We start from the raw sequence: 18,071 nt of genomic DNA on the forward strand, positions 1-18,071 counted from the left end.
TAGCCCAGAAACTCGGAATACCCAAGATACAATCCACAAACCACATGAAACTCAGGAAAAAGGAAGAACAAAGTGTGGATACTTCGGTCCTTCGTAGAAGGGAGAACAAAATACCCATGGAAGGAGTTAAAGAGACAAAGTGTGGAGCAGAGACTGAAGGAAAGGCCATCTAGAGACTGCCCCACCTAGGGATCCATCCCATATATAGTCACCAAACCCAGACACTATTGTGGATGCCAACAAGTGCTTGCTAACAGAAACCTGTTATAGCTGTTTCCTAAGAGTCTCTATCAGTGCCTGACAAATACAGAGGTGGAGGCTCACAGCCATCCATTGCCTGAGCACAGGATCCCCAATGGAGAAGCTAGAAAAAGGATCCAAGAAGCTGAAGGGGTTTGCAGTCCCATAGGAGGAACAACAATATGAAGTAACTACTCCCCTCAAAGCTCTCAGGGACTAAACCACCAACCAATGAGTACACATGGTGGGACTCATGACTCTAGTTGAATATATAGCAGAGGATAGCCTTGTTGGTCACCAATGGGAGGTGAGGCCCTTGGTCCTGTGAATGCTCTATGCTGCAGTGTAGTGGAATGGGATGACCAGGAAGCAGGAGTGGGTGGGAGTGAGTGGTGAGCAGGGTCAGGGAGAGGGGTTAGGGGGTTTTTGGAGGGGAAACAAGGAAAGGGAATAACATTTGAAATGAAAATAAAGAAAATATCTAGTAAAAAAAAGAGGAAAGAATTAATGGAGCAATAAATTCTAAATTCTAGCCTGTAAACAAAAAAAGAAAAAGAAAGAAAAGAAAAGAAAAGAAGGTAAGACACTTACAGGTAAGCATTTACCCAGATCAAGGAGTAGGCACAAAAGCATAACTTTTCAATTTTATAGGAACAGTAGCTGTGAAATATGCAGATGTTGCTTTCAGAATATTGTTTCTGTAGTCATCACACTTAGATCACTCATGAGGCATCATTCAATTTAGTTCATATTACAAATTTGTGACCATCTCCACTACACGTACATTATATTTTCATTTTCCAAATGAGTCTTTATAACTCTATGTACTACATAAAGAAACCTTCCTGAAATAATGTATGGAATGGGTAGTTTAATGGAATCCTAGTATATAAGTCATATAATCCTTTCAATATATTAATTTTTTAAAGAACTTACTTACTCTTAATGGTTATGAGAAACATGTGACTGAACTATCAGACATAATATTTAGCTTCATGGCAGTCAGTTGGTGTCCTGAAGGATTTTTATAAGAAGGATGCAAATAATTATGAATCTCTTTTATTATCAATTATGCTAGTTTAACGGTGACAGCTTGAAATGTAAATAAAACCAATACATGAATGCTACTGTTTTATAGAGAAATCCATTCTTTTGCTTTTAATTTGAAACCTGTATTTTTATTCTGCTTATATTGACTATGGTTCCCCTTCCCCAAACTGCATTCATATCCTCCCCAGCTACACTTCCATGCTAACCTACACCCAATCTTGACCTCTCTTTGTTTAAGATGAATGACAGAACATGTTCATAATTTACTCTGAATACTCATTACTTAAAAATGGAAAGTTTTCAACTCTTCCATGGGTATTCTATTCAGTGCACCCCTCCCAACACATTTGTAGATTAAGTAAATTGTTGCATTTATACCTGATACATGCACCTGAAATTATTCCTTAATATTTAGAAAAAATACTGCACAAATATTGCTTCTTTAGGGTCAGTTTTCATCAAACATGAAAAATTAAAATATCTCTGTATATCTAGCAAATTTTCTTAATTTATTTTTTATTTTCTGTTTTTATTGGTTATTTAATTTATTTACTTTAATGTTATCCCTCTTCCCAGTTTCCCCTCCACAAAGCCCCTATCCCCTAACCACCCCCCGCCTCTCTTAGGGTACTCCCCTACCCAACACCCACAACTACCTCAGCAGCCTGGCATATTCCTCCAAGGTCCTCCCTATCTTGCCTCCCCTCCAGATTCACTGTCTTTCTCTTAACAGAAAAAAAAAAACAGATTTCTAAGGGGTAGTAATAAAATATAATAAATTATAATAAGATAAAACAAAAACTATCATATCAGAGTTGTGTGAGACAAGCAGAAAGAAAAGAGTCCAAGAGAAGGCACAAGAATCAGAATCCCACTTATTCACAAAATCAGGAATTCCATAAAAACAATAAACTGGAAGTGATAACACATATTGTGAGGTCTGGTTTATACCTGTGCAGGCCCTATGCTAGTTTCCTTCATCTCTGTGAGTTCATGTGAACTATAATCATATTAATTTGCAGGTTCTTAATTTCATCCTATCTTTCATCTCCTCTGGCTCTTACACCATTTTCCCTCCACTTACAAGGTTTTCCCTAAGCTCTGATGTGAGGGGTTTGATGGACAACCCCTGTAAGGCTGAATGTTCTAAGACATCTCAGTATAACATCTGGCGATGAGTGTCTATAGGTATTTTTTCACATCTATTGCAGGATGAAGCTTCTCTGACAGTGGTTGGGCAATACTTTAATCTATGAGTAAAAATGAATGCAATTAAGAGACATTTGATCCAAAATATCACTAGAGTTTTGTGTTTATTCATCTGTTTGTTGAAAACCAGAAATATGTTTTTGTTTTATTCTAGGACCCTGAGATATTGTGTTTCTGTTCTTGTTCATCTAAGCACTTCAGGGCATAAGTTCCATTTTGTGGAGAGAGGCTAATGTGGAATCAGATGTTTGCTTTTTAAAAAAAATTACACATATTTAGATATTAGTCACATATTCATTGGCAAAAATATTTTTCCATTCTTTAGCCTACTACTTTTAATGAATGGTGGTGTTTCAGTACCATTTATTTATTTATTGTTGATGCTAGTAACTGTGTTAACAGCATTATGTTCAGAAATTCCTTTTCTTTGTCAATGAGTTCAAGAATTTTTCCTGATATCTCTTCTACTAGATTTAATGTATCTGGCCTTTGTATAGTTTAGTGCAGGGGGGTTGAGTATAGATCAATTTGGATTTTGCACCATTTGCTCAAGATACTGTCTTCTTTTTCCATGGTGTATTTCTAGCTTCTTTTTGTTTATCCATTGATGTGTTGGCTTATTTCCAGGTTTCAATTTTAATTCCATTGATCAATCTGCCTTTTTCTATACCAAGGCCACGTTGTTGTTTGCTAATATTGCTCTGTGGTACAATTTGAGGGCAGATGGAAATACCTCTGTTTTTGTTTGTTTTATTAATTGAATTTTTTTAAATGAATTTTCTGGATTCTTTTTACTATCCTTGGATAATTGTGTGTGTGTATGTGTGTGTGAGTGTGTGTGTGTGTGTGTGTGTGTGTGTGTGTATTTGTGTGCAGCATACGTGTGTTTCAATATGACATTAAAAATTGCCTTTCAAGTTCTGTGAAGAATTTTGGGATATTGATAGAGATTGCATTGAATCTGTAGGTTGCCTTTGGTAGGCTGATTATTTTAATATATTAATACCACTTAGACATGAGCCTGAGAAATAGTTCTATAATCACACAATTTTCATGGGTTTTCTTTTTTTATATATAAGCTATCAGTTTTTATTTTTGAATAATATAAATATCACTTTATGCATTCTAAGTACAACTGGATTTAATTCTATTTATTTAAGTGTTTGTTTACTTCAACCCAATAATGTTGTTGGTTTATTTATCTCAATCCTATTTCAACAGTCACAGTGGATACTGTAACCCACTTCCTTATTTACCTTATTTTCAATTATCTAATTAACCTGATGTTTAGATTGCATTCTGTATGTACATATGGGCAATATCAAATTTAAATCTAACAAATAAAAAAGAACTTAATTCTCTCTCTCTCTCTTTCTTTCTCTCTCTCTCTCTCTCTCTCTCTCTCTCTGTCTGTGTGTGTGTGTTGTATGACTGTGTGAGTGTGAGGTGGATATTGAGTACTTTTTCCTAATTTTTCCTACGTGAACTTTGAGACTAATGACATTTGAATTCTACAGTCAAATTGATTGGACTGTGAGAGCGAGAGAGCCACCTTTCCCTACTTCCCTCTACTTAGTGAGGAAATACATATGTGTATACACACATATATATATGTACACACACACACACACACACACACACACACATACACATCCCTGGCTATTTATGGGTAGACAAGATGCAACTGTGCTTTTTAATGCTTGACAAGAAGGACTTTACCCTTTAAACCATATAGTGAGTTACAGAAAAACCTGAGTTTGTATTTTGTCTCACAAACACAGAGAAATAAGATACTACTGCCATTTTCTCATTTCTACACTGTTATGTTTATATTATATACAAATTCTACTAATTTGAATTTGCCATTTTAAATTTAAAAGTCAAAACTATTTATGATTGACTTTATTTTTGATTTTTTTTTTTGGTTATTTTATTTAGATTTCAAATGTTGTCCCCCTTTCTGGTTTCCCTTCCACAAACTCCCATCCCATTCTCCTCTCCCTTCCTCTATGAGGGTGCTCCTCAACCCACCTACTCACTACCATCTCACTGCCTTAGCATCCCACTACACTGGGTCATTGAGCCTCTACAGGACCAAGGGCCTGTCCTCCCATTGATGCCAGATAAGGCAATCCTCTGCTACATATGCAGCTGGAGCCCTTTTATCATGCTATATCACACATGAAACACATCATTCAATTATGTTTTATTTAATTTATAATTGTTTATCAAAGTCTAATGCAGCAATTTCTGGACAAATAAGAGTTTGAGATTGTAGTCCTATATAGCACAAATAAGGCCTCGGATTGTTAAATATACTAATTTAATTGGAATTCAAACCCAGATAATAAAAACCAGCTGAATGATAATCATATTGAAAAGTGGATATAAGTACAAGAGCTCAAGGCTGGGTTTCAGGTGAAGACTCTTACTAATTTTTAAGCTAATGTTGGCAACTCTTTGAGCAGAAATAAATTCATCATTTAATCACATTGCATTACATAATAGCTCCAAAACCCATGATACACTGTGTGATGTGATGCAGTTGCCATAAGTAATCCATTATTTGTTCTCCTGTTTTGCCACTGGACATAGTGATGCCAGTAATGCCACCTAGAGTTATTCAGTTAAATTGTGACAACTGCACTGGAACAAACCCAAAAATTTAATGACAGTGTTTGAGTGCTTACATCAGAACAGGTGAGGAAAAATGGAACCAAGTCTCACTTAGAATGAAGGCGAAGACATTCTGCATAAAAATGTTCACACCAAAGTTACTGCCAAGTTTGACAGCTGCTATAGACACAAAAAGATTTTAGTACGCATCAAAATTCTGGGATAAAAAATTCACACAACCTTCTCCGTCCCAGGTGGGCTTGAAGCATCCTCACTTGGACCCTTCTGGCTGTTAAACTTCTTGAGTTCTATGGATTATATCCTAGGTATTCTGTATTTGGGGCTAATATCTACTTATTAGTGAGTACTTATGATACATGTCCTTTTGGTTCTGAGTTACCTCACTCAGGACGATATTTTCTAGTTTCATACATTTGCCTGCAAAATTCAGGAGGCAGAGGAAGGGAGGGATCTGGGTGAGAGAGGGGAGCAAGAGGGGAAAAGGGGAACATGGCCAGGAAAAGGGAGGAGTGAAGACAGAAGAGAAGCTCTTAGTGTCAGTAGAATGAGTGAAAATATGTAACTTCATGGGTGGTTGGACCTGGAGGAGACCCTGCAGAAATTACCAAAGACCTGGGAGATGAGAGGCTCTCAAGGACTCAAATGGAGGGACTTTAGATGAAATGCCCAACAGTGAGGAAACAGAACTCATACGGTCAATATCCAATAGAAAAACAGGGCATCAAGTGGAGGGATGGGGTTGACATCCCACAGTCAAAAATACTGACCCAGAATTGTTCTTGTCTAAAAGAACTGCAGGAACAAAAATGGAGAGGAGACTGTGGGAAAGGAGTTCCAGTGACAGTCACAACATGGGTTCCATCTAAAGGGAAGGATCCAAGGTCTGACAATCTTACTGATGCTATGGTGTCCTTACTGGTAGGAGCCTAGCATGACTGTACTCTGAGAGGACAGCTGACTGAGACAGATGTAGATACTTACACCCAACCCTTGGTCTGAATTCACCTATGGTTGTATTAGGGAAAGGCTGGACGAAGCTGAGAAGGAGTGCCACCCCAAAGGAAGACCAGAAGTCTAACCCTGACCCCTGAGATCTCTCAGACACTGAGCCAGCAACCAGGCTGGTCCTAGACCTCTGATACATATATAGCAGAAACCTGCTTGGTGTGGCCTCAGTGGGAGAAGACATGCCTAACCTTCAAGAGACTTGAGGCTCTAGAAGTGGGGAGGTCTGGTGGTGGTGTGGTGAACATTCTCTTGGAGATAGAGGGAAAAGAAATAGAATAAGTGGGAGGGGGGACTGGGAGAGAGCAATGGCAGGACTTAAAACTATAAAAGTAATCATCATCATCATCACTATCTAGAAATTAAGCTAACATCAATACTGGCTTTCCTTGTAAAAGTACTTTATTTTATTATTTGTACAGTTGTTAAATGAAGATCATGTACAATTACTTGTTGACTTTGTGGTGACACAATATATGTTTTTCATACAATGTAATATACTGTGTTAGGTTGTTAGAGTTTTATATCTTATCTTAATTGATCTACCTTACATTAACAATATGCTTAATTATCATTTATGTATCTGTTGACTACATTGGATTCTGAATTTCTTAAATAATATCTATTTTAAATTAAAGCAACATTTAAAACATAGTCAATTGTATACTTACTAGGTCCTGAATGAAAAGATGGACTTCATAGTAGGGTTGAATAATAACTAATGAACTATGAAAGTGTAGTATTAAATTAAATTTCATTGGGTAATGTCCATGTATAAATGTTGGTGGAGAAACAATCGTGTGTAATAATATATGAAGCATACTTTTTAAATACAATTCCATGAGTCCATTAAAATATTTGAAAGTTTGATCAACATTATGATATAATGTTCAATTAATGAACATTTTTTAACATATGTGTTACTTAAAACCAAATCAAAACTTGGACATAAACAAAAATCTTACATTGAACATATTTCAGTTAGAACCAGAAATATTTGGGAAAATTAGTAAATGTTTTAAAAGTGATAATTCATCTTCCAAGGGATATTTATTTATATGAGAGTTTTATTTGTTCCCATAGTTATAAATTCTTAAATGTGTATTTGTAATAACTCATATAGTTTATGAGTAAGCATTTTAGCTTTCACACTTGCCTAGAACATGAGAAAATGAGCATTATATCTACTTTAAAATTATCTAAACAAGAAGTGAAATATAAGTATAAAAATTATATTTATCTTGGCTAATTTTATAAGATTTTGAAAAACAAATGATACAATAGAATATCCCATAGGATTATAGAGAAAACTAAATGTTTATTACATACAGTATTTTCACAGATGTGTAAAAAACTCTGGAAAGGTTTTATATGTTTTAAAGTTTTACTTCATTGTATTATCAAATTATTCTGAGAGAAAGGACCAGGAGCTAGGCAACATTTGTGGTGTAGATAAATAAAATAATTAATAAATAAAAAGTTAGAAAAATAAAAAGTTCTATTCTTCAAGTAGAAAAAAGTATAACAATGGTGAATATTAATGTTATTGAAACACAGGAAACACACCTAAATAAATGGAATAGCAGAAGTTGTTATGAGAAGAAAATATTGAAGAACACTGTTTTCAAATTTATTTACTTCAATATCCTTTATACAATAAAGTTTGAGTATGCTTTCCTCTTCACAATCACTCCCAGAAACTAGCAATCAAATTCTCTCTCTCTCTCTCCCTCTCTCTCTCTTCTCTCTCTCTTTTTCTCTCTCTCGTTCAAACACACACACACACACACATGCACACACAAAACAAAATGAATATATAAACAAAAGACAAAGAGATCACAGAAAAAATGGAGTCCCTTTAACCTTCTTGCAATATCTATAAAACAAAACAAAACAAAACAAAACAAAACAAAACAAAACAAGACCCACAATTGGACAGTATTCAGAGAGTGAGTACCTCTCGGGCACTCAGTACTAAGTGGATTATCTTTACTATATACATTATACACACCCATCTCGAAGAATCAGGAATCTATGAAGAACAGCATGTGGGAAGATTGTAAGAGCAGAGGTGATGGATGACTCCATGAAAATATTGTCTTCCAGATATAACAGGACTGGTGCATAAATGAACCCAAGAAGAATGACAGAACTCAGAAGACATAAATAGGTTCAAAACAGACAAAATCCAACAGAGAAAGGGACGTCACACAAACTCTCATCCCTACTTATGAGTACTGCAGTTGATACCTGTTCGCAAACAGAAAATTATAATAAATATATAGTAAATAGTTTCCAAAAGAAAAAGCAACTAAGTAATTTTATACTGTATAAATTTAGAGAGAAGTAGCCCATAGTTTTTTCTTCTTAAGAACATTGCAAACATAGAAGTCTATTTCAATTTCAGATGTTTTTATTTGTTAACATAAATAGGGCAAACCTTGATCTGCCTGATGAATGTTTAAATTTTATTGTCTTTAATGTAAAAGAACATCCACAACACCCTGTGAAGAAACCTCTGTGGAATGTTAAACTTGTACGCAGTTTGACAGGAGGGACTTTACAACCATAACAAGGACATCATTTCTAACTTTAGAATCTTGGCAAATGAGAACAAACTGAAATCATTAATGGTTATGCTATGGTATAGGGATATTTGTTCCAGTTAAGACATCTAATGGCTAGGAAACAGTTTGTTACACTATACCAATCGAGAGACTCATGTTGCAGGAGATATAAGATATATGAAAGGCAGATGTAGATTTGTACCTGACTTTTAACAATGTAAGTAATCAGGGAAAAGGCAATGATTATAAAGGAAATTCTAAAACAATATCTTCAAAACACTGGATAATTAAAACAATTCTCAAGATTTTTACATCTTGATTCTACAAAGCATTCAAGTGAGATTTCCCAATACTTCTGATACTTGTGATCTTTTTGTTTACTTTCCTGTATGTGAATTTTTTCCTGCTTCACTTTACAAAAGATAGATCACAGATCTTTAATCTCTTTTTTTTTCCCTAATTTCTTGCATGTGTCTGGTAGTCCAGGAAATCCTCTGGGGTTCACACTGTCCTCATCATTTCTGGAAGGCATAACTAATTTAAATGCTTCAAATAGCTGCAGTTTCTAGAGCATGCAAAGTGTACACCATACTCCAGTGGGTGATTACTTCTAACAAACAGGTTTGGCAGAAAACCACCCCCTCACTATAATTACCAGTTCTACAAGTATTTCCTCAAGTAGTAAATACTCTTGAAAACATATAACAAAGGAAATGGAAAACTAATCTTGCTTAAAAAAAATAGCAAACTTCAAACTGCTCTGCTTCCCTAGATTAATTCTGCAGTAGATTTCCATCATTCTCTTTCATTCTTTGGTAGTACTAATTGCATTCTCTTTATTTCTTGTGCAAACAAGCTTCAGCTTCAAATGAGCTGATTTATTTTTAAAGGACCAAATGAGTTACTCAGTATCAATGAATTTTAAAATATAAGAATTCTCAAATAAGGCATTTTTTGCATAACTTAATGTGAAATGGAGTCTGATACGGAGTGCTTATTATGCAGTTTTTGAACTTAAAATAATGCATAGTTTCTAAACAAGGTCTTATTCCATTGTTGCAATAAATTCATGTTGAGCCTATGGAAAATTCACTGAGACAAAATCAAAACAAAACAAATAAAAAACAGTATTGAATAAGGATATGCTGCAATAGATATGGGAAATAATGGTATTGTAGAGGAGAAATGTAAATGGAAAAGAGAAAAAAAACTGGCAGAATAGAAAGATACAATTAATATTAGATAAAGTAATTTTTTTTAAGTAAAATTTCCCCAGAGGTTGATTGCAGCAGGTTTTTTAAAAGAAGGTTTAATATTGATTGATCTGATAGTTAATGCTTAGAAATAAATTAGTAGCTTCAGAAAAGTATAATACCCATGATTTACAAGAAGATTGGAGTGAAAAAGCTTTGCCCTCTAACTTCAATAAAAATTTTATTTGAAAGAAAATGATGAAAAGTTGGTTTAGTTTAAATTTTACAGTCTTGAAGAGCATGTGATTTTGATTTGAAGTAATTCATCTCATCCAAATATTCATAAAGCAAGCTATTCTTTCAGGTTAATATGCAATGTTATTAGGCTATTATGTAAGGATGCTAGAAAAACAAGAACTGAACATACTTAATACTAGATGAGCATCCTGTTATTCCCGTTTGTTGAACTTGCAATATATCTACGTATATCTACATTTACTTCTTTATTTTTTAATGCTTTTATCCAGTACCCAGAATAAAATAGCCAGTCAACTTCTTTAAAATTTCTCCCCCAAATCTCTCTTTCCCTCCATGTGTGTTTGTGTGGGGGTGGGTGTGCTTATCTTTGTCTCTCTTTCTCATCTCTTTCCTCTTCCTCTGACTTTCTTTCTCCTTTTCTGTCTCCTTTCTCTCTCTTTGTCTCAATGTATCTTTCTCTTCCCTCTCTCCTATTCATGTCTTTCTCTCTCCTCTCCTCCCCTCCCCTCCCCTCTCCTTCCTTTCCCCCTCCTCTCTTCTCTCTTTTCCCCATGTCACTCTCCTTGTCTCCTCTTCTTTCTCTCTCACTCTTCTTTCTCTCTCACTCTCTCTGCCTCCTCTCTCCCCCTCTCTTTCTCCTCAATATTTGATTAACCTGTGTTAGACAAATTTTCTACAGACAATGCCTTTGCAGGCTAGTATACATACATCCACACACATAAATTTAGAGGAAGGATCAAGAGTATTTTCTTTTTTCTTTTCTTAATTTTTTATTATTTATATGTAATTTATACATCAAACATATTAATAATATTGAGTGTTTTGAGAATCAAATAATACAAAAAAATTTGTTCAACTTGTGTATTTATATTATTTCATACCCTAAAATTATCATTAATGAATGTCTTAGTTAGGGTTTCTATTCCTGCACAACATCATGACCAAAAAGCAAGTTGGGGAGGAAAGGGTTTATTCAGCTTACTTCCATATTGCTGTTCATCTCCAAAGGAAGTCAGGACTGGAACTCAAGCAGGTCAGGAAGGAGGAGCTGATGCAAAGGCCATGGAGGGATGTTCTTTACTGGCTTGCTTCTCCTGGCTTGCTCAGCCTGCTCTCTTATAGAACCCAAGACTTCCAGCCCAGGGATGGCACCACCCACAAGGGGCAATTGAGAAAATGCCCCACAGCTAGATCTCATGGAGGCACTTCCCCAACTGAAACTCCCTTCACTGTGATAACTCCAACCTGTGTCAAGTTGACACATAAAACCAGCCAGTACAATGAATATTTAATACTATCCATAACTTAGGATACTATATCTAATGTTGAATACTAAATTGTTAAAACATTTAAAATGAATCATTAAGGAATATATTCAAAAGCCCTTATATGCTACCACCTGACAAAGTGTGAGAGTATTTAAAACACATTACATATCTGGATATATTGTCTAACAATCAGTTTACTTAAAAAAGATTATCAGTGTTTCGAGGAGAGAAATTATTTTATCGGTAAGTATATTTTAAAAATTTCAAAATAGCAAAAACTTTTTGAAGTAAAACACTAAGAAAATGCTAATTTCAAGCACAGTGAGAAAAATTATCAGTAATACTTCTGTGATGTTTGTAGAACATTATTTTAATATTTTTAACTGTTAATATTCAACAGATAGAATAATTATTTTAATATATATTTGGTTGTTATGTCTCCATTTTCATTTCTGATTTTATTAAATTGGATACTGTCTCTGCATCCTCTGGCTAGTCTGACTAATGGTTTATCTACCTTGTTGATTTTCTTAAAGAACGACATACTGGTTTTGTTGATTCTTTGTTCTTTTTGTTTCTATTTGGTTTATTTCAACCCTGGGTTTGATTATTTCCTGTTGTCTACTCCTCTTGAGTGTATTTGCTTCTTTTTGCTCTAGAGCTTTCAGGTATGCTATTAAGCTGCTAGTGTAAGCTCTCTCCAGTTTCTTTTTGGAGGAACTTAGAGCTATGAGTTTTCCTCTTACCACTGGTTTCATTATGTTCCATAAGTTTTGGTATGATGTGTCTTAATTTTCATTAAATTCCAAAAAGTCTTTAATTTCTTTCTTTATTTCTTCCTTGACTACGTTGACATTGAGTAGAGCATTGTTCAGCTTCCATATGTATGTGTGCTTTCCATTGTTTTTGTTGGTATTTAAGACCAGCCTTAGGCCATGGTGATCTGATAAGGTGCATGGGATTATTTTAATCTTCTTGTATCTATTGAGGCCTATTTTGTGACCAATTATATGGTCCATTTTGGAGAAGGTATCATGAGATGCTGAGGAGGTATATTCTTTTGCTTTAGAATGAAATGTTCTATAAATATCTATTAGATCCATTTAGTTCATCGCTTGTGTTATTTTTACTATATCTCTGTTTAGTTTCTGTTTCCATGATCTGTCTATTGCTGAGAGTGGGGTGTTGAAGTCTCCCACTATTATTGTGTGGGTTGTGATGTGTGCTTTGTGCTTTAGTAAAATTTCTCTTGTGAATGTGGGTGCCCTTGCATTTGGAGCATAAATATTCACAATTGAGAGTTCATCTTCATAGATTTTTTTCCTTTGACCAGTATGAAGTGTCTTCATTATCTTTTTGATAACTTTTGGTTGAAAGTTGATTTTATTTGATATATGAATGGCTACTCCAGTTTGTTTCTTGGGATCATTTGCTTGGAAATTTTTTTTCCAACCTTTTACTCTGAAGTAGTGTCAGTATGTGTCTCTGAGGTGCATTTCCTGTATGCAGCAAAATGTTGGGTCCTGTTTATGTATCCAGTCTGTTAGTCTATGTCTTTTTATTGGGGATTGAGTCCATTGATATTAAGAGATATTAAGGAAAAGTGATTGTTACTTCCTATTATTTTTGTTGTTAGAGATAGAATTATGTTTGTGTGGCTATCTGCTTTTGGGTTTGTTGAAAGATTACTTTCTTACTTTTCAAGGTGTAGTTTCCCACCTTGTGTTGGTGTTTTCCATCTGTTTTCTTTTGTAGGGCTGGATTTATGGAAAGATATTGTGTAAATTTCATTTTGTAATGGAATATCTTGTTTTCTTTGTCTTTGGTAATTGAAAGTTTTGTTGGGTATAGTAGCCTGGGCTGGCATTTGTGTTCCTTTAAGGTCTGTATGACATCTGCCCAGGATCTTCTGGTGAGAAATCTGGTATAATTTGGATATGTCTGCCCTTATATACTACTTGACCTTTTTCCTTTACTGCTTTTAATATTCTTCCTTTGTTTAGTGCATTTGGTGTTTTCATTATTATGTAATGGGAGGAATTTTTTTCTAGTCCAGTCTATTTGGAACTCTGTAGGCTTTTTATATGTTCATGGGCACCTCTTTCTTTAGATTAGGGAAGTCTCTTCTATAATTTTGTTGAAGATATTTGGTTGTTTCTCTAAAATCAAGAAAAAATATACATTTTTATGTGTTAAAGGTTTATCTGCCCCCCAAAATTATTATGCTTAGATTAGCAGTGTCAAGTGTACTTCAACCCTTTGAGACCTTACATGAAAGGCTCTTATTCAAGTTATTTTTTTTCCTGTTGGGAATAAAATGCATAACAGTTTTGTAACAAAACTTATCCTGTATGTTCAGGAATAGATTTTGGCAACTTTCCACTATTATATTAAATTTAATATTCTGTTTTTCAGCATATGATATTCCAGCTGTGATAATTAAGAGATATTAAGACTGGTTTAGTAATTTTCACTTCAGTGTACAGACACAAGTTTACATCAGTATCCACATCATATATGAGTACAATTTTATTGTAATTATAAAAATAATCTATATAATATATAAACATGAGTAATGTACACGTGAAATACATATAATAATGGTATTGTATGTACACAGATAATATGTGTAAGACACATTAAATTCTGCAGTATTTTTAAAACTAGTTAATATTTTTTAGTGTTTTTTTCATGTCATAAGATACTGAAGTATTTCAAATTACATGATTTTGAGTTGTACTAAACTGCACTATGACTAGTTCAGTTAATGTGAGATTAACTGTTTAAAAATAGTAAGAAAAAAGAAGAAAAACATAGAATCTTTCTGAATTGAGTTTTTCATTGTTTCCACTATGTGCACATTCATTTTTATAGACATTGTATCTGACAAAATGTGTAATTTCTTTTGATTAAGCATTTAGCTTTGTTATTAGTGGATTAAAGCAAAAAAAATCACATTGTTTGGCTATTAATTTTGCCTATTGTTGTCATCAAACAATACAGCATACCCTGATCAATTTATCTATGTGGTAAAGGTTATGCACTTAATCTATGACATCCCAAAACACAACGTGATAATGGCCACAAATACAGAAAAATTCCCTATGTTTTGGCAGTTAATAAAAGGAATACAAACATGTCGTCTCATCAGAGATTTTTGTGGATGATATAAACTATTCAGAGAAAAAAAACCCTTAAATTAAAGTGTGTATTACGAAAGTGGTAGAAGAAAAGACATGAGAATTATTAATGGGAAAAATCCATACTTTTCAATATTTTCAATACTTTGCAGACTGGAACACTTCATAAAAATAAGCCATGGTAAATAGTTCAGCAGAATAATATTGAATAGACTGTATGTTGTGCCATCATGGCAATAAACAAAAAACCTAACACTTTAATTAAATGATAGACTAAGGATGTGTTACTATTGTTAGGACATAGGAAACTAGATTCAGTTCCTGTACCACAGAGTTATGCAGAGAGGATGGTTGAGGAAGAGGAGCAGGAAGAGAGGGAGGGGGAAAGGTGATGAGTGAGATGAGAATCAAGTTAATTAAAGGGTAATAATATTTAGAATTCGGAGTAGCTTAGTAATATAAAGAAAGAATGGCATTCACATTGAATAACAATGACAATATGAAGGAAAAGGGAGTAGTTGGTGCTAATGTACTCAGCACATAATGTATGTTTAGTGGCATCTTAAGAGCTACTGACAGACAAGTACATTGAGAGTTATTTTTTAAGGATTAATGTGATTCTCACTCACATGCGCAATTCTAAGAGCATTCACTATGAAGAGAGTTGGAAATACTCTCCTTGAAGTTCATTGAAATGCCAATGGCTCATGCAAGAACAATTCCTAGCTGATGGATAGAGTCTTATATTGATTTACAATTCCACTAATAGATACAGGTTAGCTTCATTTCTTTCTAGCAGTAGCCAACAAAATAGAAATAAGATGAAGCAAAGTTTATAATTTTATATTTTCCCAGTATTGTATAAATGCTAGCAGCTAGGCATGAATAAAGTGCATGACATTTACTCTGACTTATGTTCATTTGTATTTATATATTTCTCTTTTTTCTTCCCAGTATGCATTTGTATTAATATTTTGCTACACTTTCTCAAGACAAAGGTTATTATGCATCTAATATCATTATACAAAGAAATTCTTTCAAATATATCATAGTTTCAGTAAAGATGTTTTGCAAAGGAATATCTTTGAAGGATCCACACTAAAAAAATGAATGCAACATTTGCCTATATTATCTCACACTTATCTACTCTAATTATATAGACTTATTCTCAGAACATCTTCAAAATATACATTTTGGGATCATTGTATTAGTATATAATTGTCTTTATTTTAGTCTGTTGCAACTCAGTGGAAAGACTATTATTGCTGTTGATCTCAGTGTTATTTAGCTTTTTTCTTTTAAAATAAATACTTGGACCTGCACATGGAAGTGTCTCAGATGTGGCTGCTATGTCATATGTGCATCCCTAGGTGACGGAGAAGAGGCTATGCCTGTGCTAAGTATTCTGACCTATGAATATCTGAATCAATAGTAGTCTAACATTCTTTGAAAAAAATTGAGCCAGAAATGACCACCAGTTCAGTGCCTCATAGGCCTTTGGGGACAGATCATGCCAGAGATAATTTCTGCCCGGTGCCATAATGAACAGGTAGGAGCATACAGAGATCACTACTGAGACAACCCAGACAATCAGAAACACTGTGCACTAGGAAGTGGTGGAGAGGTTGAAGGGAAAGAGAAGCAGCAGCATGTGGGCTCAATGAAAAGAGGCAGAAATGGAGACTTAAGGATAGTGAGGAACATCCTTATATGGGTAGCCTGTGATGCCACCTCATCTGTTAGGGTGAGGTTACCAGGCTATAGGGCAGGCTCAAAGCAAAGGGGAAATGAGTACACTTGGACTACATGAGGTGAAATTCACAAAAATCCAATCAATTTTTTAAAAAAATCTAAACAGCTGAGATAAAATAAATTAAACAGAAGAAAGTTTTAAGTTGCTTCAGAGTTTACGTTGCTAGAGAGGTTAGTTCATATCCATGGAACCTCCTTGTAAATCTTTATTATAAATATTACAGTAAATTAACCTGGCAGCTGTATTTCCTTACCTTATGGTAGTCCTCAATAATTGCACAGAAAAACTGAGGTTTATTTAAAATTGCACCTCAATAGCTGAGCAATAAAATGATTTATCTTCACTTTCTGACTATCTCTCACCCCAATCGCATGATAGATGCATATTATTATTGATCTGGCACTTTGGGATTCAGATGTATATCAGTGATCTCTCTCTCTCTCTCTCTCTCTCTCTCTCTCTCTCTCTCTCTCTCTCTCTCTCTCTCTCTGTCTCTTGATCCCTTCCTCATGGTTCCAAATCCTCCATCCTCTTTCAGATCTGAATCTTCTCTCCCCTCTCTTCTTTCTCTGGTTTGCAGAGGTCCCACCCTGTTTTCTATTCGGCCAAGCCATTGAGGGATCAGCAATTATTGATATGGCAGAGAATAAATGATAAGAACTGTTTACAAAAACATGAGACAGGAGATTCCTGGTATAAGCATTACAATACCATGTTGCCATTAAAACAAGATATGAGGGCAGAGAAATCAGCATTTGAATAACACAAGAATAAACTTTACACAGTGTACACAAACATTATGCCTACACTTCCTATCTGGGATTTTGGTAGCAAGCCCATATTCTTTATGACTGAGGCAAAATAAGAAGAGGAGGGGGAATGAGGAAGTGCCACATGCTGTCTACAATCACACGATGCCTCATCTGGGAAGTTTCCTCAATGTCTAAATATGCTCAGCCTCAGGCCTGACCATTTAAAGCGTGAGGAACCATAGCATTCTCAGAGAAAAGAATACTTATATTGAGGCAGCTTAAACTTTTTCTCATATTAATGTGTCACTATGATATGCATTTTGGAGTATAGTATGTACATTGTAGCATTATAACTAATGACCTTACATTGAATATGTAGCCTTAATTATGTTCATCTCTGTAAATTAGAGTATAGGAAGTTTGCTGAAATGACAAGATCCAGTGCTGAGAGAAGACTCCATATTTTCCATTTGAATTCTGCTTCATTATGGCCCCCAATTTTTTGTCTTTAATAATAACAAAGACAATGAAAATATAGAAAATACAATTGATTTTAAATATAGTTGTCAAAAAGAACAAAAAGATAATTGACAATTTATTAGTATAGCTTATGATCTGTATCTATAATATGGATGAAGAAATATGAATTCAGCATTGTCTTTGCTTTATTTTGTGATGCACAACCACCACATTGATTGGTGTGTCAAGGCTGACTCCATTCTGTCAGAACTAAGTCATGTGACTGATTAAAATGGATTTATCATTTGAAACATTCAAATACCTCTTATAACGATAATATTTTATCTCATGCAAACATGCTCAGGATTTGAATTACTAATTTTTTTTTTTTTTTTGCTAAAAGATTCGTATTTTATTTTATTTATTTTTTTTTCTATTAATTTAAAATATGTTTTTATATGTTAACAAATTCTTTCTTTATTTACATGCGAATTTCTCCTTTCCCAGTTTCCCCTCCAAAAAACAAAAAAAACAAACAAA

General features: G+C 34.3%; 1 protein-coding gene and 1 non-coding gene across 2 annotated transcripts in view; both read left to right on the plus strand.

Moving 5' to 3' along the window:
- Window positions 1-18,071, plus strand: part of Cdh12 (cadherin 12) — a 1,081,833-nt gene that overhangs the window by 423,382 nt on the left and 640,380 nt on the right. The window lies entirely within an intron of this gene.
- Window positions 15,884-16,011, plus strand: LOC116084012. Its single transcript, XR_004115990.1, has one exon. It is a non-coding gene; the product is annotated as a small nucleolar RNA SNORA17 (small nucleolar RNA).

Source organism: Mastomys coucha, unplaced genomic scaffold (genome assembly GCF_008632895.1).
Source record: "Mastomys coucha isolate ucsf_1 unplaced genomic scaffold, UCSF_Mcou_1 pScaffold8, whole genome shotgun sequence".
NCBI classification, from domain to species: Eukaryota; Metazoa; Chordata; class Mammalia; order Rodentia; family Muridae; genus Mastomys; species Mastomys coucha.